The 21,628-nt window shown below is 43.0% G+C and overlaps 1 long non-coding RNA gene across 1 annotated transcript; it reads right to left on the bottom strand.

Annotated features, from left to right (window-relative positions):
• Window positions 1-865: 865 nt before the first annotated feature.
• On the bottom strand, window positions 866-21,450 carry LOC144310862 (uncharacterized). Its single transcript, XR_013376498.1, has 2 exons — window positions 20,749-21,450; window positions 866-1,295 (listed from the first exon to the last, which is right to left on the bottom strand). It is a non-coding gene; the product is annotated as an uncharacterized LOC144310862 (long non-coding RNA).
• Between the last annotated feature and the right edge of the window lie 178 nt (window positions 21,451-21,628).

Below are 21,628 nucleotides of genomic sequence, written 5' to 3'. Positions count from 1 at the left end.
ACCTCAGAGAGTTGTAGGATTCAATATGTTCACTTACATCAAGAGAAGAAAGCCTAGTCCATAGGCAGTGCTTGATAAATGTTAGCTACTGTTATCAATCTTGAAAGGCAAAAAGGGCTTAGCGGTTAAAATACAAACTGAACTGTCTGGGTTGAAATCCTGACTGCCATTTACTCACTATGTAACTGTGTGTGAATTGTAATTTCTCTGGGACTCCATTTCTTCATCTATATGGTAGAGATAGTAATACTTTCTAGCTCATAGAAATTTTGAGGATTTTAAATGGACCTGCCTCATAAAGCCAAGTATACAGGTAAAGTGCTTAGAACAGTGCCTGGCATATAGAAAATACTCAATAAATGCTAACTATGTAAAAAAAGGGGGGGGGGTACATATAGACTTCTGTGGAGGCATAGAGGAGGAAGGAGCAGTCTAGTGCCTGGAGGAGGGGAAGAGAGGAACCCAAGGGTGTCGTTGGAGGTATTATTTAGAAGCCCAATCACCAGGAGTAGGATGATTGGGAGGGAGCAGGTGAAAAATGAGAAGGCATGGTGTGTTGAGGATATAGTAGGGGTAGCTGTACATGTTTGGGATTTAGGATGCCTAGATGTGGGTCTGAGTTTTCAAAAATGAGGCCGGAGAAGCAAGTAGAGCTCAACTGTCCAGCAACCTTACTATCTTCTGCCATACTGGCCATCCAAGCTTTTTCCCACTTTTGGACCTTTGCACTTTATGTTTCCCTTGCCTAGAACTCTTCCCATGGCCATTTCTTTGTCGTAATTTAAGCAGTGTAAATGTCACCTCAGAAGGGCCTTCTCTGACATCCACCCCTGCTCCCAGAACTCAATCACAACACTCTAGTTACTTAATAACAATTTCATGTTTATCCAAGTCATAATTATATTGCTTATGTGGTTGTTTATTTGTCTCCCTACTAGAATATAAATTCCATGAAGGTACAGGGCACATCTCTCCAGTTTGTCACCATACTTTTCACACTTAGCCAGCTAGCATAGAGCTTGATACGTAATCAGCGCCCAGTAAATATTTGTTGAAAGATGAATGACTAACGACTTGCCTTATTATGCCAAGGACTTTTAGATCCTTTGGGTAGGTGTTTTGCGTGGGAATGACATGATCAGATTTCTGCTGTAGAATGATAACCTGGTGACATCATAGGAGGTGAATAGAAGAGAGATGAGCTTAGAGATCAGAATTCCAGAGATGGTGGCAGCTGTCCAAGCAGGATATGATGAGGATCTGTAAGTAGACCAAGTCAACAAAATCCAGCATCCCTAAAGAAAACAGGAGGAAAGAATTGATAAAAATCAAATAATAACTGAGCATTGTTTAGTTGTACTTGATCCTTGTTTCAGAAAAGATCCAAGATGACTGACTTAAATGTACATAACAAAAATAAAAGATAAGAGAATTTGGGAACTTACAACAAACAGGAGAAGAAAGAAGAGAAAATGAAGTTAGGAGTGAGATGAGTATAGAAAATGTTGGCATTAAAGTCTGTCCTAATGCTAGAAGTGGGCCGTAGGTTTAGTGTTTTTTTGTTTGTTTTTTTCCCAGACAGTATGGAGAAACACAATTATGTATGTCCATGTGATTAGAAAAAATGTAGTATATCCATACAATGGAATACTACTCAGAAATAAAAAGAAATGAACCATCGAGCCACAATGGATGAATGGATGGATGAATCTCAAGATAATTCTAGAAAAATACAAACTAATCAAGAGAGAAAGGAGATCACTGGGCTCTTGGGGATGGAGGCAGGAAGAAGGAACGAGGTGGGATGGGTTATCGAAGGCAGGAGAAACTCTTGAGGGGTGAGGGAAATGTTTACTATTTTGATTTTGGTGACTGTCTCATGGGTATAGGCATATATCCAAACTTACAGACTTAAATACTTTTAATATGTGCAACTTATCCTGCATTACTTATGCCTCAATAAGGCTATAAAAAAGTTAAGCAAACATCTGGCAAAGCAATCCCTGAGATAGCTGAGGTAAATCCTTGATGAGCATAAAGGTATCTCAGGAAGTGAAAGGAAACTGATCCTAGCAGTAAGAAAAGTTTAAAAATGGTTCTTGAGAGATAAATGTTAGTTTCCTTTTATAACATATAAAGATGTATTTACCCAGTTTCAGACTTATTAAATTATATTAATGTACCAGATGAATTGGTGTCACCCTAACAGATCCTCTCTGTTTGAATTTATTTGACCCCCAAAGGAAGCTAATGAACAGGTTTCTTAATTACTTTGGAGTTAAGAACTGCCCTTTGAATCCCAACAGGTCTGTTGTCAGAGGAGATCAGAAGACATTAATAGTAATGAACGAACTATGACCAAGGGTCACCCTAAGTAATTAATACCTAAAGCAGGACATTCTGCTTTTCATGTTTTCTTAATCCTGTGAGACATGTAAGAAATGCTCCCTTGCTATGCTGTGTGTGTGTTGAGAGGGAGACCCTCCCATATGCAGATTTAATCAGCACTATGGTTAAGTTTTCTGGAGATTCTCATCTATGCCACCTCTAGCAAAAGGGTATATATAGCAGATTAAAAAATAGCTGATCAAAATCAAAGTAATTTACACATTTGAGGTGGAAAACGTGTGTGTGTGTGTGTGTGTGTGTGTGTGTTTCTGCATCTTTGAGCACACAGAGCTGCTTGCTGATGGGGGAACAGAGGACTAGCTGAGGACAAAGCATATTGACAAGTCCTTGAAACAGGCAGAGTGACATTCCTCTTTGGACTCAATTGCCTTGATGTTAATACTTCACTAAGGGCAAAAGGCAATCTTAGCCAGACCCCGAGGATCCTGTAAGTCTATTTTAACATATAAAAATTCCTTTAGAAGTTTCCTCTATCTCTACCACCCAAGATACGTGTTGACATCCCCCAAGCACGTGGCCCATCTGAAGGGTCTCATGATTCAGGTTTTATTAGACGGTAATAAATGACCTTTCCCCAACAATATCTAGCCCTCCTCAAGGTCCTGGTTGATTCCAAATTTCCTTAGAGAGTACGCCATCCCCAAACTCCTCCCAACTCCCAGGTATATAATCAGCTGCCTCTGACAGGCCTGGGGCTGCAGCTCTTCCTGCCCCCTGGTCACATTCCCATGCTTTCATAAAACCACCATTTTGCACCAAAGACGTATGAAGAATTCTTTCTTGGTTGTCGGTTCCAGACCTATATTCCAAAACTCCATCACTTACCATAAAGTGAAAATGATTACAGTTTTGTTAACTGTTGCACCAGGCCCTGTGCTTAGCACTGTATCCCTTAATCTAACAAACAAAATACTGTGATTATGCCTGTTTTTAAATACTTGGGAAGGGACACCTGTGTGTCTCAGCAGCAGTTGAGCATCTGACTTTGGCTCAGGGGGTGATCCCTGAGTCCCAGGATCGAGTCCCAAATCAGGCTCCTTGCATGGAGCCTGCTTCTCCCTCTGCATATGTCTCTGTCTCTGTGTGTCTCTCTCTGTGTGTCTCTCTCTGTGTGTCTCTCATGAATAAATAAAATCTTTTAAAAAAACACTTGGGGAAAAATAGGTGAGTGATCTATAGTCACGTGGCTAAGAAATGGCAGAGCGAGATTTTAACCCAGGTTTGCCTGACTCCAGAGCCCTCTTAATCTCTTTGCTGATTGTGTCCAGTGGTCTTTTATGGTTACTAGATAAAGGCTACAAATCCAGTGCTAAGGTTCCTAAGTGGCCAAAGCAAAGAGGAAAACATGATTAGGCATATATCACACTGTCCCTAAGATACAAATTGATTTTTTCAATAGAAACAGAACTTGTTCTGAGACTAATGTTTTGTATAAGTTCTTACAGAGTATAGTCTGTAAAGAATGGATAAAGCTTTGCATTGCATCCTTCCAGTGGAGAAAATCCAGAATTTTGCTACGCTAAGATGAATAAGTTCTGGGGTTCTAATGTGGAGCATGTTGAGTAGAGTTAACAATACTCTATTCCACCCTTGGAAGTGGCTGAGAGTAGATCTTACATCATCTTAATCATCGTTAAGTCATCAAGTTGTATACCTTAAGCTTACACAAAGTTATTTGTCGATTATATCTCAACTGGAAAGGAAAAAAGAATTTTATTAGAGTTGTTACCTATGCTGACCCTTGATATAGACTTGTGCCCCACTGATCTGGGAGGGTCCAACCCAGCTGGTCCAAAGTCTCAGATGGTGTGGCTTGGAACAAGGGAAATATATCTGGACAAAGCTGGGCCACATGCCCTCTGGTCAATCCATGATCAATGCTCTGTCAAAAGCAGTCTTTGTAAAGATGGGACAGCAAAGAATTGCACCAGGAACAAATCCAAATTTCCTAGTATTTAAGATTGTCTTCTATTGTACCCCCCCCACCCCCCAGATACTTGCCCAACCTGTCATCTGTGTCCCCAGCATACAGCAGGTTTGAACAACTCGGTGTCTGTCCTCAGGTAGCTTATCATCCAGTTAAATAGAAAACATGTAAATGACCCTAATACCATACGAGAAACACTACAATAGAGGAGCTTATAAGAAACAGGAGTGACATAAAGGATGTACCAGCCGCAGCTGGTAGGAATGGGGGAAGTTTTCCTTGGGCCGACTGTTGAGTTGGATTCACTCGGATGTCAAGGTCAAGTTCACACTTCCTAGCTCCAGAGCAGGCTGATTATCCATATAGGTAGCCACAAGCTTTGAGGTCAAATCGTTTATTGGGAGGCCTCCCCCATCTCACCATTGTTGGATTCCCTAGACATTCAGGAGATGGTTTTTCTATGCCTTTTCGGCATTCAGGCCTCCCAGCCTCAAGCCAACAAGCACAGTAAAATCAGAGTGGGCGTATTCCTTTGCTGGAGAATCCAGGAATTTCAATTGCATCACTCACAGCCTGTCACTTCTCTGCTTTCTGATATATCTAGACCAAAATCCAGATTCCCTAACACGGCCAACAGGCCCAACATGGTCAATGTGTACCTCCCTCTCAAATTCCCCTTCCGTCACGAATCCTGCCATGACAACCAACCAACCAACCAACCTTCCTTCCTTCCTTCCATCCATCCATCTGGCAGACTCACCAAGCTCATGCTCATGTCAGGGCCTGTGCTATTCCTTGTGTTTGGACTACACTTACCTCTTTCTCACCTACAGGTTTCAGCTCAGACCTGCTCTGACCCCTATGCTGTCACACTACACTGCAGTATTATTTTATTGCCTTCGGACCACTTATCAATATCTGTATTTATTCAATTCATAAATTTTTTAAAAGATTTTATTTATTCATGAGAGCCACAGATAGAGAGGCAGAGACAAAGGCAGAGGCAGAAGCAGGCTCCCTGTGGGGAGCCTGATGCGGGACTCAATCCCTGAACCCTGGGATCAGGCCCTGAGCTGAAGGCAGACGCTCAACCACTGAGCCACCCAGGTGCCACTGAACTAAAAAATTAACATGAGCCAGATTTTTTTTTTAAAGGTTTATTTATTTATTCATTCAGAGAGAGAGAGAGAGGCAGGTAGAGACACAGGCAGAGGGAGAAGCAGGCCCCATGCAGGGAGCGATGCGGGACTCGATCCTGGATCTCCAGAATCACACCCTGGGCTGCAGGCGGCGCTAAACCGCTGCGCCACTGGGGCTGCTCAACATGAGCCAGATTAACAGGAGAAAATCAAATCTAATTTTGTACATACAGAGAATCCATACAAACATGAAATTCCCAAGACTGTCAGGCAAAATGTGGAGTATCCGTCATCCTGAGCTCAGGGAGTTGGGGTGAGTCCGGGGGTGCAAAGGAGAGGAAGGCCTTTAGCAGGAAGGTGAGGTAAGTTTGGAAAACAGAGTTTGCCCTTTGCGGTAAGTCTCTTAGATACAAGAAATCTGTTTAATTGCTCTCTCCCTGGTACTGGTCAGCTATCTAAATCCTTTTTAGGCATTTGCGGGTAGGGCAGGGGTAGGTAAAAGTTTCTTCCTGGGTCTTTGGGGCCTTGATTGTTTTCTACACGAAACAATCTACATGCCCTTGTGGTCTATCTTAGGAGTGGCCTGCCCTTGGCTCACGGTCCATACTCTGTCCACAGTACTGGGGACATAAAAATCTTTGGTTCCTGTCTGAAGAGTTAATGTGGAGCAGAGAAGCAGGAGTCCATAGGAGTCTGGGGGAAGCTTCCACGAATATAAAGAAGGCTGGTCATTAAGGGGACCAGTGGGGGTTCAGGCCCCCCAGAATGCTCCCAAGAAACTGCAAACTAAGAACCAAGAAGGTGATTTCAGAGGAAAAGGAAACTGGCTTAAAAAAAAAAATTAAATAACAAAATCAAACTTTAATTTTAGACATCTATTGACGTGAGGACTGAAAACAGGAATGGTTATGGCCCAGTAAACCATACTCCTCAGGCCCTAAACAAGCCAGAGTCAGAATAAATTTAAAAAAAAATATATTAATTTGCCCAAATGGAGACACATACTATGTTTAAAAATTGAAGTAGTCAATGTTGTTAAGATGACAATTTTCCCCAAATGTATCTAGAGATTCAGGGCAATCCCAGCAGGCTTTTAAAAGTTAGGAATTGATAAGATGACCCTAAAGTTTATTTGGAAACCCAAAGGACCTAGAAGAGCCACAGCTATTCTTTGGGGGAAAAATGAACAGAGTCAGAGTACTTAACCTGGCACCAAGCTCACTATAAACACACAGTAATCAAGACTGGGTTGTTGGCATAAGGATAGAGATAATAGATGGATGTGACAGAAAGGAGTCCAGAAATCTTTCCTTTTATTTTTTAAGATTTTGTTTATTTATTTTTGAGAGACAGAAGCACAAGCAGGCCCCCCCTGGATAGGGAGGCTGACTGAGGGCTCCACCCTGGGACCATGACCTGAGTGGAAAGCAGACACAGAACCAACTGAACCACCCAGCACCTCATGAGAGACACAAGAGAGGGAGAGAGGCAGAGACACAGGCAGACGCAGAAGCAGGCTCCATGCAGGGAGCCCGATGTGGGACTGGATCCCGGGTCTCCAGGATCACACGATGAGCTGAAGGAGGCGCTAAACCGCTGAGCCATCCTGGCTGCCCCCCTATTTATTAGCTTTAATTATAGTCACCTATTGAAGGATAGTTAGAGGAAAGGCAGGCAGGGCCAAGGATTTCCCCACCCCCACCCTAAGAGGAAACCACCCTTAAAAGGATTTATACCACTCTGGAAGGAGCCTCCACCCATTCCCATGTGACAAAAACCTCACTGGGTGACAGGCACAGGGAGGGGTAATCAGATTAAAACAGCCTGCCAACAAGCCCATTAAAAAGCCCTAGACTGGGGCACCTGGGTGCCTCAGTGATTGAGTGTCTGCCGTTGGCTCAGGGCGTGATCCCAGGGTCCTGTGATCGAGTCCCACATTGGGCTCCCTGAGAGGGAAATAAGTAAAGAGAGGGAAATCTTTTATTAACACGTCACAAAGGCGATTGTTTCATAGAATAAATTATTTTTCAAAAGATAATATAAAATCTTCAGGGGCCAGACACTGTTCTAGATACTGGAGAATAAGGAAGTAAACAATATAGACCATATCTGCATTGTCCTGAGGCAGGACTGGGAGAAAATGGGGCAACTGGGGAGCTCAGCCATTGAGCATCTGACTGTCTCAGGTCGTGATCCCAGGATCCTGGGATCGATTCCTGCATTGGGCTCCCTGAAGGGAGCCTGCTTCTCCCTCTGCTTATGTCCCTGCCCCTCTTTCTGTGTCACTCATGAATAAATAAATAAAATCTTAAGAAACAAAAGACACAAAACACATATGTGTATATATGTGTGATGAAGATTAACGCAGTGAGTGTGAGCCCATATTGGGTATAGAGATTTAAAAAAAGATGAGGGGATCCCTGGGTGGCGCAGCGGTTTAGCGCCTGCCTTTGGCCCAGGGCGCGATCCTGGACACCTGGGATCGAATCCCACATCGGGCTCCCGGTGCATGGAGCCTGCTTCTCCCTCTGCCTGTGTCTCTGCCTCTCTCTCTGTGTGACTATCATAAATAAATAAATAAATAAATAAATAAATAAATAAATAAGGGGCCAGGATATAAGGGGATGAGAGGCAACAGCAGAGAAATTGATAAAGCTCCAATCTTTAACCTAATTGGTCATTCTTTTTATTATTTTTCTTTTTTTTTTAAGTTTTATTTATTCATGAGAGATAGAACAGGGAACCTGATGCAGGACTCAATCCTAGGACCCTGGGATCACGACCTGAGACAAAGTCAGATGCTCAACCACTGAGCCACCCAGGCTTTCCTTTTTATTATTATTAACTGAATGCTACATAGACATTATGTGCATAACAATAAAGAGTTTTGAAAATCAGTCTTACTGCAGTGAGGGAGCAGACCGGGAGTGGGGGAAGCTGAGAGTTCCTTTGGGAGGCTTTTGCGATACGGGAAGGGGGTGGGGTGTGGGGTGTGTGTGTGGGGTTCCAGTGACTGCAAATGGATGAGGGAAGAAGCTCAAGGCAACCAAGGTCATAGTCCTTCCCTTTGGCAGAGCTCTACCTCCTAGCTATGTGCAGCTGGCCCTCACACTCAGTTTCTTTCTTTCTTTTTTTTTTTTTTTTTTAAGATTTTATTTATTTATGCATGAGAGACACAGAGAAAGAGGCAGAGACAGAAGCAGAGGGTGAAGCAGGCTCCATGCAGGGACCCTGACGTGGGACTCGATCCCGGGTCTCCAGGATCAGGCCCTGGGCTGTAGGCGGCGGTAAACCGCTGAGCCACCCAGGCTGCCCTCACACTCAGTTTCTTATCAGAAAAACATGGACAATAGTAGTCAGTGTCTGCCTTGATTATGTATGAGACAAGAGGAGACAACATGTGCAAAGAGCCTCTCAGCATATGGGGAGGTATAGGGGTACAAGAGCACCTGGCTCCTTGGGTCCCAAACAGATCAGGTTGGGCCACTAGCCACTGACAAAATCCAAAGGCAGAGAGATAAATCATGGTAAAACAAGAAAGGGGTTTTGTTCAGTGAGGCAAACACCAGGAAGCCAGAGGACTAGCCCTTCAAGACTGTCTCCAAAGTGCTGAAAATACTTCCAGGTTTATTTATTTTTATTTATTTTATTTTTTATTTTTTTAAAGATTTTATGTATTCATGAGAGACACACACACACACAGAGAGGCAGAGACACAGGCAGAGGGAGAAGCAGGCTCCACGCAGGGAGCCTGATGCCGGACTCAATCCTGGAACTCCAGGATCACACCCTGGGCTGAAGGGAGGCGCTAAACTGCTGAGCCACCCAGGGATCCCTACTTCCAGGTTTATAAAAGAAAATGTGGGGTGCAGGTGGGCAGTGGAAGTCAAATCATGGACCATTGCCTTTGTGTCAGTCATGGCCATGGTCTTGCTGGCTCAAGATAGTCCTTATTGCTGGAGGGAGTATTTTTTGGTTCCCTTGGAGGGGCAGAGTGGGGGGGATGCTTTGCCCTTAGGGGTTTCCGCCTGAGCTAAGAGTCAAGCTTTACAGAAGCTCCCAACTAGCAAGTCTGAGGTCAGAATGCAGGCAGCTGAAGTTCTCCTTCATCAGCACAGTGCCTGGTACTCAATAGGCACTGAAGCCCACCACACAGGGCTGCTCAGGAAGAGGGGATCTCTTTCTTTTCTTTTCTTTTTTAGATTATTTATTTGTTCATGAGAGACACACAGAGAAGGGCAGAGACACAGGCAGAGGGAGAAGCAGACTCCCTGTGGGGAGCCCAATGAGGGACTTGAACCCAGGACCCCGGGATAACACCCTGAGCTGAAGGCAGACGCTCAACCACTGAGCCACCCAGGCGCCCCAGCAGGGGGATCTTTTTCTAACTCAGCCATCAGTCAGCTTGCCAAATCCTTTGCCTGCTGCTACCTTGTGTCCATCCAGAAGAGTCCTCTTTTTTTAGTTTACACAAAAGTTAGTGGTATCCCTGGAAATGCTCAGGAAACAGAATTTACCACTGGCTCATTGGTAGGAGGAATGTAGATATTGAGATGAGTATCAGCAGTGAAAGAAATCAGGTCTATCACACAAGCTGAGAGATGTGGGTGCTCCTCCTAGGGGCTGGGAGAGGACAGTGTGGCCAGTCCACCCTAATCTCTGCCAAATGCTTTTCCTACTTGAGGGTAGCTGGAGTTTCTGCCGGCCTCCGAAGCCTGAGGGTACAAAATGGTGCCCTCAAGAGCATTAGCTCCTCATGGCACCTCCTGCCTGGTCTGTACCACACAGGGACTCCTGCTCCCTGGTGGCCAATGTGGATCCTGCACACTCCCAGGAGCTAAGGGATACAGAATTCTGTGGGCTGGGGAGCAGTACCAGGTGCTACAAGGTAAGCTCAGTCATGGACAAATCATGCCTGAAAAGCACGTTTGCATAGGAGGGTGCCAGTATTTACTCTCTTAGGCTTCCCTATATACTGTCCCAAATCATGGGAACTTATGCTTTAGAAAAAAAGCAAATCCAACACAGTATACTATTTTCAGGTTCTGTTTATTTATTTATTTTTATTACTTTTATTTTTTAAAGATTTGTATCTGTTTATTTTATATATAGAGAGAGAGAGCAGGAGCGGGGTGGAGGGTGTATGCAGAAAGAGATGGGGAAGCAGACTCCCTGCTGAACAGGGAGCCCGACTTGGGACTGGATCCCAGGACCCTGAGATCATGACCTGAGCTAAAGGCAGACACGTAACTGACTGAGCCACCCAGGGCCTCAGGATGTCTTGTCTTGTCTTGTCTTGTCTTTTTTTTCTCTCTCTCTCTCTTCCTTTCTCTTAAAATCTTGTACAAATTTGCCTGGGGTTATTTAGGTTTCCCCTTGGAGCTGCATGTTGCATGTTTTCTTCTGCGAGCACATAACATCCTGGATCTATTTCTCCACATCCTGAGTCACCAGAGACTTCATCATGTTTATGTTAGAGGGCTTAAGCTAGAATGAAAAATGCCCACTTAAAGCAACTTTTTAAAAATTATGGTAAAAGGGGCACCCGGGTGGCTCAGTGGTTGAGCGTCTGCCTTCGGCTTAGGTCATGATCCCAGGGTCCTGGGATCAAGTCCCGCATCAGGCTCCCTGCATGGAGCCTGCTTCTCCCTCTGCCTGTGTCTCTGCCTCTCTCTGTCTCTCTCATGAATCAGTAAATCTTAAAAATAAAAATTATTGTAAAATATATGGAACATAGATTTCTATCATTTTAGCCATTTTGAAGTGTGCAGTTCAGTGGCATTAAGAACATTCATTCACATTGTTGTGAAACCATCACCACTGTTCATCTCCAAAACTCCTTCTATCCTCCCCAGCTGAAACTCTGTCCTTATTTCCTAGCAACCACCGTTCTGCTTTCTGAGTCTAGGAATTTGACTACTCTAGGCACAAAAATGCCCGCTTTTGGTTTTCACAGATGTGCTTTTGTACTGTGAATTTGCTGTCATATTATCTCTCCACCATATGAAAATTCTGAGTTCTTCACTATATTTTTACTCGGGCTTTAAAAATCTAGGAAGAATGTTTTTATTGCAGTAAAATATACATAAGATTTACCGTTTGGGGGCACCCGGGTGGCTCAGTGGTTGAGCGTCTGCCTTCTGCTCAGGGCTTGATCCCGGTGTCCTGGGATCAAAGCCTGCATCGGACTCCCTGCATGGAGCCTGCTTCTCCCTCTGCCTGTGTCTCTGCCTCTCTCTGTGTCTCTCGTGAATAAATAAATAAAATCTTAAAAAAATAAAATCTTTTAAAAAATTTTAAAAATAGAGCACTTAAGAGAGCATTTAAGATCCTGTGATAAGTCTTTGAGTTGTTTCTGTGGTTGTACTTCTTAATTTCTAATATATAAATGTGTATTTTGTTTTCTTTTTTTCCCTTTATCAGGCTTAATAAACTTTGCCGTTTATCTTATTGACACCTAGACAAAATAATAATAATAATAATAATAATAATAATAATAATAATAATAATAATAGAGGTATACATATGCACACATCCTGGCAAAATTCCTGAACTTCGTGGGTAACAGGAGAAGTGTACAAGTTTTCACACTGAAGGAAGAAGCTATTTTTAAAAAGGAAAGCAGGGGCACCTGGGTGGCTAGTCTGTTAAGTGATTTTTTATTTTGGCTCAGGTCATGGTCTCAGGGTCCTGAGATTGAGTTCTGTGTCTGAGTCTGAGCTGGGCATAGGGCCTGCTTAAGATTATCTCTCTCCTGGAAAACCTGGGTGGTTCAGTTGGTTGTCTGCCTTCAGCTCAGGTCATGATCTTCGGGTCCTGGGACTGAACCCCTTGTCAGGCTCCCACCTCGCTCATGCTCTCTCTCTCTCAAATAAATAAGTAAAATCTTTTTAAAAGTACATAGATTTAAAAAATTCTCTTTCCCTCTCCCTCTTCTCCTCCACACCCCTGCTCACTCTCAAAAAAAAAAAAAAAAAAAAAAGGCAGGCAAATGAAACTAGCATGAGAAGTCTCATTTGTTGCACCGGAAATGGGAAGATAGTGAAATAATATCTACAAATGGAAGATAAACTGCAACTCAGAGCCAAGAATCCTATTCCCGGACCAAATGTCCCATCTTTTGGGACAAAAGAAAGATAATCTTAGATACTCAAGGGCTCAATATATTGCCCATGGATGCTAGCTGAGGAAAATACTCAAAGTTCTCTAATCAATTGATAATTATATTAGAAAAGAGATTGGGCAGATGAAGAGTATAGTACTTGTGAATAATTAATTTTGTAATAAATACAGTTCTTTTTCTTTTTGACTTCTGTTTTTCTACATATATATTTCTACATATATATTTTTTTCAAGATTTTAGTTATCTATTCATGAGAGACACAGAGAAAGGCAGAGACACAAGCAGAGGGAGAAGTAGACTCCCTGCGGGGAGCCTGATTTGGGATTCCATGTGGGACTTGTTCCTGGGGACTCAGAGACCATGCCTTGAGCCTAAGGCAGATGCTTAACCACTGAGCCACCCAGGCATCCCTACATATATATTTCTACATATATATTTCTATATTTGAGAGACAGCGAGAGAGAGAGAGAGAGAGAGAGAAAGAGAGAGAAATAGAGAGAACAAGCAGGGGGAGCCACAGGCAGAGGGAGAAGCCACCATGCATCCTATTTTTCTATATATTTTTTTTCTTTTTTAAAATTTTCTTTACAGATTTTATTTTTTTGAGAGAGAAATATTGAGAGCAAGCATAAGCAAAGGGCAGAGGGAGAAGCAGACTCCCCACTGAGCAGGGAGTCTGATGTGGGGCTCGATCCCAGGACCCTGGGATCATGACCTGAGCCAAAGGTAGATGCTTAGCTGACTTAGCTACCCAGGCACCCTATATTTTTTCTTAAAAAAATTTTTATTATTATTTCTCTAATGGATAATTTATTCATTCAACAAATATTTTGAGTGCCAGGCTCAGCAGCAACTCCTAGAGCTGATGCTGTGGTTATGATATTAATGAAATAAGGAATAATGGTGTAAATGTTCAGTAAGGATTTTTCATGTAGATGATACACTTAAGAGGAGTTGAGCATGAAAGTAGATGGGAAAGTGAGAAAGTAAAATTGCAATTTCTAAACTTCTTTTAAAGAGTTATTTATTGGGACGCCTGGGTGGCTCAGTTGGTTAAACATCTGCTTTCAGTTCAGGTCATGATCCCAGGATCCTGGGATGAAGCCCCACATTGGGCTCCCTGCTCTGTGGGCAGCCTGCTTCTCCCTCTCCCTACACATGCTGTCTCACGCTATCTCTGTCTCTCTCTCTCAAGTAAGTAATCCCTACACCCAACACAGGGCTCAAACTCACTACCACAAGATCAAGAGTTGCATGCTCTACTGACTGAGCTAACCAGGTGCCCCTAAACTTTTAATCTAGGTGAAGAGGTGGGGTATGAGTAGGTAAAATGTTTTGGGAGGTATGTTCATTGATAAATTTTGAAATACTACTAGAGGAATACAGGTTTCATCATAACCACTATGTAAGGAGAGGGAAACACTAGCATTGTGCAGACAAACATTAGAACTGCCAAACTAAAAGGAGGGCAAATAGGGAAAGAAGAGAAAATTTTCCAAGACAATGCAAAGAAAAAGAATCAACAACAAGGTAAGATAAGGTTTAAATCGAATATAAATTCACAGACTAAAGCACAGATTCCAGCTTACTAAGTGTAAAAGAGCCCAATTCTATTTAAAAAAACCAAAGACAACAAATGGATTGAGTTGTTACAAATCCACCTGTTAATGATTTGCGCTTAAAAGTGTTAAAAAAGGGATGCCTGGGTGGCTTAGTGGTTGAGCGTTTGCCTTTGTCTCAGGGCGTGATCCCTGGGTCCTGGGATCGAGTCCCGCATCGGGCTTCCTGCATGGAGCCTGCTTCTCCCTCTGCCTGTGTCTCTGCCTCTCTCTCTCTCTCTCTCTCTCTCTCTCTCTCTCTCTCCTGTGCCTCTCATGAATAAATAAATAAAATCTTAAAAAAATAATGATATACAATCTGTAAAGACAACCTAAGAGTCATAGATGTTCACGTACCAAACATGGATAAATGAATAAATAATATTCATTTTTACAATTCAGCTGAATTTAATTTAGCTTGGCAAAAAAGCAAATCATGGAGGAATTGTATGATAGAGTTTGTAAGCCTGATTTAACACAAAAAGTGCTCTCTAATCTACAGAGAATACATGTACTCTTTATGTCCATACAAATCAGTTATATACCTGGCCATAAAGAAAATGATGATAAATTTAAAAAGCCCAGGAGATTCTATAATTCAGAAACTTTAGCAACCACAGAATGGTTTTCTAAAATCTTGCTTGGGAATTAAGAAATAATTTCTCAGATCAAAGAGGAAATAAAAATTATTAGGACAAATAAGTGAATTTTGCAGTCAGTGGATACAAGGTCAGTATACCAAAAACCAATTGTTTTCTATATATTAGCAACAAACAGAGAATAAAATCTTCAAAGACCATTTATAATAGTATCAAAATACTTAGGAATACAATTAGCAAAAAATGTATTAAATTTACTTCAAGAGGGACGCCTGGGTGGCTCAGTGGTTGAGTGTCTGCCTTTGGCTCAGGTCATGATCTGGAAACCTGGGATGAGTCCTGGATGGGGCTCCCTGCAGGGAACCTACTGCCTATGTCTTTACCTCTTTCTTTGTGTGTTTCATGAATAAATAAATAAAATCTTTAAATAAAAAAAAGTTTACTACAAGACACTGTTGACAAAAATTAAGTACGACTTCATAAATGGAGAAGCATATTTATGGATTGGAAGACAGAATTTTTAAGTAATCAGTTCTTTCCATGTTGATCTATAGATTCAATGGAACTTCAACCCCAAAACCTAGCAGGCTTTTCTTTTCTTTTTTTTTTTTTTTTTAAGATTTTATTTATTCATAGAGACACAGAGAAAGAGAGAGAGAGGCAGAGACACACACAGAGGGAGAAGCAGGCTCCACGCAGGTAACCTGACGTGGGACTCGATCCCCGGGCTCTCGCATCACACCCCAGGCTGCAGGCGGCGCTAAACCGCTGCACCACCAAGATGCCTGTTTTTCTTTTTTTGATATAAAAATACAAATACACACACACACACACACACACACCCCACCCTGGTAGTTTCAACCTTGTACAATAGGTCTCTTACTTTTAGAGCTCTGGGTTGCCAAGTATAAAAAAAAAATCTGAATTCTCTGAGGCTACCATGTTATGAAGAAGCTCAAGCCATATTGAGAGGCTGTGTGCTCCATGTGATAGCCCAATTGGTCTTTCAGCCATCAGGCAGCAAAACTGTGAGCCACATGAGTGAAGTGATCTTTAATGTCAATTCTGGTTGAGCCATCAGGTGACTTGACCCCAGTGGACATTCCAGTGAAATTGTATAAGAGACGCCAAGTGACAGCTGTCTGGCCAAGTCCTTCCACAACTCCTGTATCATGAGACCTTGAGAAAAATAAAACGGTTGTTTAAAAAAAATTATTTAAAAATATAAAATAAGGGGTGCCTGGGTGGCTCAGTCGGTGAAGAATCTGCCTTCAGCTCAGGTCGTGATCCCAGGGTCCTGGGATCGAGCCCCACGTCGGGCTCCCTGCTCAGTGGGGAGTCTGCTTCTCCTTCTGCCCGTCGCCCCATTCGTGATTGCTCTCTCTCAAATAAATAAATAAAATATTTAAAAAATATAATAAATAAATAAATAAATAAATAAATAAATAAATAAAAGCAGGGGCACCTGGCTGGCTCAACTGGAAGAGTGTGTGACTTGAGTTCTGGATTGTGAGTTTGAGGCCCCATGTTGGGTCTAGAGATTACCCCCCCTAATTTTTTTTTAAATCGCAGCAGCCTTATTATAATAGCCCCAAACTGGAAACACTAAAGAATCTCCTTCAATAGCAAAAAGGATAAATAAAGGGTCATATATTCATATACTGGAATATGATATAACAAGGAAAATGAATGAACCATGAGTACATGGATGAAACTCGCAGATACAACACCAAGTAAAGGAAGTCACACATGAGCACATATTGTTTGAATGCATTTACATGAAGTTCAAAATCATGGTGGTGAAGTAAGAGTAGTGGTTTTCCTTAGGATTGACTGGGAAGGAGGACAAAGGACTGTTTTTTTGTTTGTTTTGTTTTCTTTGTTTTAATATTTTATTTATTTATTCATGAGAGACAGAGAGAGAGGAAGAAGCAGGGTCCACGCAGGGAGCCTGATGTGGGGCTCGATCCCCTGTCTCCAGGATCATGCCCTGGGCTGAAGGTGGCTCTAAACCGCTGAGCCGCCGGGGCTACCCAAAGGACTGTTTTAAGATGCTGGGAAATATTTCATATTTGGATCTGGGTGGTGGTTATGAAGCTGTGCATGTATGTAAAAACACTTCAGTAGATGTAAGACAGCCCAATTTAAAAAAGAAAAGCATGAATTAAGACATGTATTTATTTACTTTTCAAGTAAACTCTGCTGCCAACATGGGACTTGAACTCATGACCCCATGATTAAGAGTCACCTGTTCTACCTACTGAGTTAGCTAGGTGCTCTAGGATTTTATTTTAAAGACATCATAATATTAAGTTGGCTCGAAGTGGAGAAAACAATTGAGAGGGACTGCACACGCCTAGCCCAAGGACACAATTAAGAAGGTGTGTGCCAGGTGGCTAGGTGACTCAGTCCATTGAGTGTCTACCTTTAGCTCAAGTTATGATCTCAGGGTTTGGGATCCAGCCCCACTTCCAGCTCCCTGCTCAGTGGAGAGTCTCCCTCTCCCTCTTTCCCTGCCCACCCCCCTCATGCTCCCTTTCTCAAATAAATCTTAAAAAAAAAAAAGGTGTATACCTGGGGCACTGGGGTGACTCAGTTTGTTGAGCGTCAGACTTTAAGGTTTAGGCTCAGGTCATGAGGTAGGTCAATCTACCTTTCTCCCTCTGTCTCTGCCCCTGCTCTCTCTCTCTCTCTCTTAAGTAAATACAATCTTATTTATTTATTTATTTATTTATTTATTTATTTATTTATTTATTTAATAAAATCTTTTATTTAAAAAAAAGGTGTGTGTCTGGAATAATCTGATGCAAGGAGTGAAGTTGACCTGATTCAGTCAAGGAATGATTAGAATAATAGGAAAATTAGTTGGTCTCCCTCTCAGATGAGTGGTAGTCAAAGAATAAAATGAAAGGATGATCCCGGGGTCCTGGGATCAAGTCCCAGCATCGGGCTCCCGGCAGGGAGCCTGCTTCTCCTTCTGCCTGTGTCTCTGCCTCTCTCTCTGTGTCTCTCATTAAAGAATAAATAAAATCTTAAAAAAAAAAAAAAGAAAGGAACAAAGTAAGGAGTATTTGAGGAATTCAGTAATTTTCATAGGAGTATAGTTCATAGCATAGAGTATCAAGTGGGCTTTTTTGGTAGAAATTAACAGCTGATTTCATATGGAAATGCACAGGACTTAGAAAGGTGAAGACAATCCCAAAGAAGTATGAATCTGGAAGGCCTATTCTGATTTCAAGACTAAATAAGCTAAGTAAGGCAGAGTGGTCTTGGTGTAAAGAAAGGTAAGTAGGTCAGCAACTGGATATCTATATGGAAATAAGATGAATCTGGCCTCTGCCTCACACTCTACACAAAAATTAACTTCCTTTTTTAGATTTTATTTATTTATTCATGAGAGACACACAGAGAGAGGCAGAGACACAGGCAGAGCGAGAAGCAGGCTCCCTGTGGGGAACCTGATGTGGGACTCAATCCCAGGACCCCGCGATCACGCCCTGAGCCAAAGGCAGATGCTCAGTCACTGAGCTACCCAGGTGCCCATAATTTGAGATGGATCATACACTTAAGTATGAAAGCTTCTAGAAGAAAAGATAGGAGAAAATCTTTATGACCTTTGGGGCGGGAGATCTTTAAAACATGACACGAAAAACACTAACCATAACATAAAAATATCTCTGCTCATCAAAAGATATTTAAAGTGAAAAGGAAAGCCACAACCAGGAGTATATATTCTAAATATATATGTATGGCAAAGAACTCCTATGCAGACATAAAGAAAAGAACTCCTATATACCAAACAACCTCGGTTATAAAACGGGCTAATTCTCAGAGGAGTGTCTGTCCACAGACATTTTACAGAAAAAGATATCCAAAGGATAAATAAGCACATGAAAAGGTTCTCAGCATCTCTACAGGTCAAGGACATGCAAAGAATACCACAGGGAGATAGCAGGGTACACGTGCCAGAAAGGCTACGTTGAAAAAGAGTGACAATACTCATGTTGTGAAGATGTGGACCACCTGGCATTCTCCTACATCGCTAGTGGATAATAAAATGGTACAACCACTATGCAAAACTGTTTGGCAGTTCTTATAAAAACATACTCCATGACCCAGCAATTCCACTCCCATGTATATCCCAAGATGAATTTATAAAAAGGTTTGTACACATAAGTAAATGTAAATAGCAGCTCTTTTTTTTTTTTTTTTTTTTTTGTAAATAGCAGCTTTATTCATAGCTGTCCCCAAGCTGGAAACAACCCAAATGTCCATCAACAGGAGAATAAACTGTGATGTATTTATAAATCAAATATCACATGGCAACTAAAAAAACAATCGATACACAAAACAACAGGGATGACTCTCAAGAACATAATGCTGAGTGAATAATGGAAGACGTAAAGGAGTACAAGCTGTCTTAATTTTTAAGTCTTAAAAACATTTTATTTATGTATTTTAAGATATTTATTTATCCATGAGAGATACACAGAGAGAGAGGCAGAGACACAGGCAGAGGGAGAAGCAAGCTCTATGCAGGGAGCCTGACGTGGGACTCGATCCCGGGACTCCAGGATCACACCCGGAGCCAAAGGCAGACACTCAACCCCTGAACCATCCAGGCGTCCCAAAACATTTTATTTATTTGAGAGAGAAAAAGAGAGCACAAGCAGGGGTGAGAGGCACAGGGAGAGGGAAAAGCAGATTCCTCACTGAGCAGGGAGCCCCATGTGGGGTTCGATCCCAGGACCCTAGGGTCATGTCCTGAACAGAAGGCAGGTGCTTAACCCACTGAGCCGCCCAGGCTGTGGGTTTTGAAATGACACTCAGTAATAGGTAAAACTAACCTATGTGACAGAAGTCAGGATAGTGATCCTCTGTTTTCTCTGGAGGGCTGGAAATGTTCTATCTTTGATCTGGTGGTGGTTACATAAGCTTTGCTTTCAAAAACATGTGCATTTTGGGGCACCTGGGTGACTCTGTTGGTTGGCGGTCTGCCTTCTGCTGAGGTCCTGATCTCAGGGTCCTGGGATACGTCCTCTTGTGGGGCTCCCCACTGAGCAGGGAGCCTGCTTCTCCTTTTCTCTTTGTGTCTCCCGCCTGCTTGTGAGCTCTCTCTCTCTTTCAAATAAATTTTTTAAAATACATGTATTTTTCTGTATATAAACTATATATGCCTTCAATAAAGAAAACAGAAAAGAAACTACAGGTTGTCTGGAATTTTTTAAAAAATATTTTATTTATTCATGAGAGACACAGAGAGGCAGAGACATAGGCAGAGGGAGAAGCAGGCTTCATGGGGGGAGCCCGATGTGGGACTTGATCCTGGATCCCAGGACCATGCCCAGAGCCAAAGGCAGACACTCAAACGCTGAGCCACCCAGGCATCCCTGTCTAGAAATTTTTAAGGAAAAAACACTTCATATGAGACACTAAAGGAGGGTATCTGGGTGCCTGCTTCTCCCTCCCGAATAAATAAAAATCTTAAAACAAACAAACAAACAAACACTAAAGACACAGCTAAAGCCATACTCAAAGGAAGATTTATAGTCATTAATACCGTGATTACCAAAAAATAAATAAAAATAGAAATAAAGAAACTATTTAATTCAATAAACTATTAGGGATGCCTGGGTGGCTCAGTGGTTGTCTGCCTTTGGCTCAGGGCCTGATCCTGGAGTCTCAGGATCGAGTCCTACATCAGGGTCCCTGCCAGGAGCCTGCTTCTCCCTCTGCCTGTGTCTCTGCCTCTGTCTGTCTCTTGTGAATAAATAAATAAAATCTTAAAAAAACAATTCAATAAACTATTAAACTAATAAGATAACAGAATTAATGAAGAGGAAAGTTGAAGTTAAAGAAGTAGAAAATTAAACAGTAGGAAAGTAAGTAAAAGAAAATGTTATTTCTTTGAAGGTACAAATAAAATAGAGCAAAGCAGAGTTTTCAAAAATACCTGGGTTCCGGGCACTTGGGTGGCTCAGTGGCTGAGCGTCGGCCTTCATTTCATCTCAGGGCGTGATCCTGGGGTCCTGGGATCAAGTCCTCTATCGGGCTCCCCGCAGGAGGCCTGCTTCTCCCTCTGCCTTTGTCTCTGCCTCTCACATGAAAAAATGAATACAATCTTAAAAAAAAAAAAAAAAGAAAAGAAAAGAAAAGAAAAGACCTGGGTTCCATCAACGGTCCTTGTGATTTTTGTCTTGAGACTTTGGTGCTGTGCCCCCATGACAATGGAACTTGGTGCGGTTCATTCATTTATTAAATCTTTAAAAAATCTGTTGGGCACTGACATCCTCAAGACACTGTTTTATGACCTGGTCAGAGAGACCGAGCGCAACAGCAGATTTCAGGTGCTGTTCGTCTGGCAGAGAGAGAGCAGGTGCCTGGCCGTGCACGCGTGTTAGTTGGTTCTGGGTGCGGCCGGCATCCCGGCATCTCAAACACGAGGTCCCCCCAGCCTGGCTGCTCGGTTGTGGGTGTGAATTCAGGGCTGACCCTGGATCCCCCGGGTCAGGAAGGTAGGAAGAAGCCCTCTGGATTCAGAGAAGGCGGAGGCGCCTCCGCAGGTGCCCGTGGGCTCTCTGGGCGCCGCCGGGAGCCGAGGCGGGACGCGCGGTCCCGTGAGGCCTGCGGGATGGAGCGGGCAGGTGCGGGCCCCGAGGCGCGCGGGCCCGCGGGCTCTGGGGTTTGCAGCCGGGCCTCCGCCAGGGGCCGGGGGCCAGGGGCCAGGGTCGCGGCCGCGGGTGCAGCGCCCCCTGGGGGGGCCGCTCGGCTGGCGGGCGGGGGCGCGGGCGCGGGCGCGGGCGGGCGCGCGCGCGGGGCGGGCCGAGGACGCG

Source organism: Canis aureus, chromosome 3 (assembly GCF_053574225.1).
Source record: "Canis aureus isolate CA01 chromosome 3, VMU_Caureus_v.1.0, whole genome shotgun sequence".
Lineage (NCBI taxonomy): Eukaryota > Metazoa > Chordata > Mammalia > Carnivora > Canidae > Canis > Canis aureus.
Note: the sequence above shows the minus strand (reverse complement) of the source record. Positions and strands in the feature narration are given on the sequence as shown.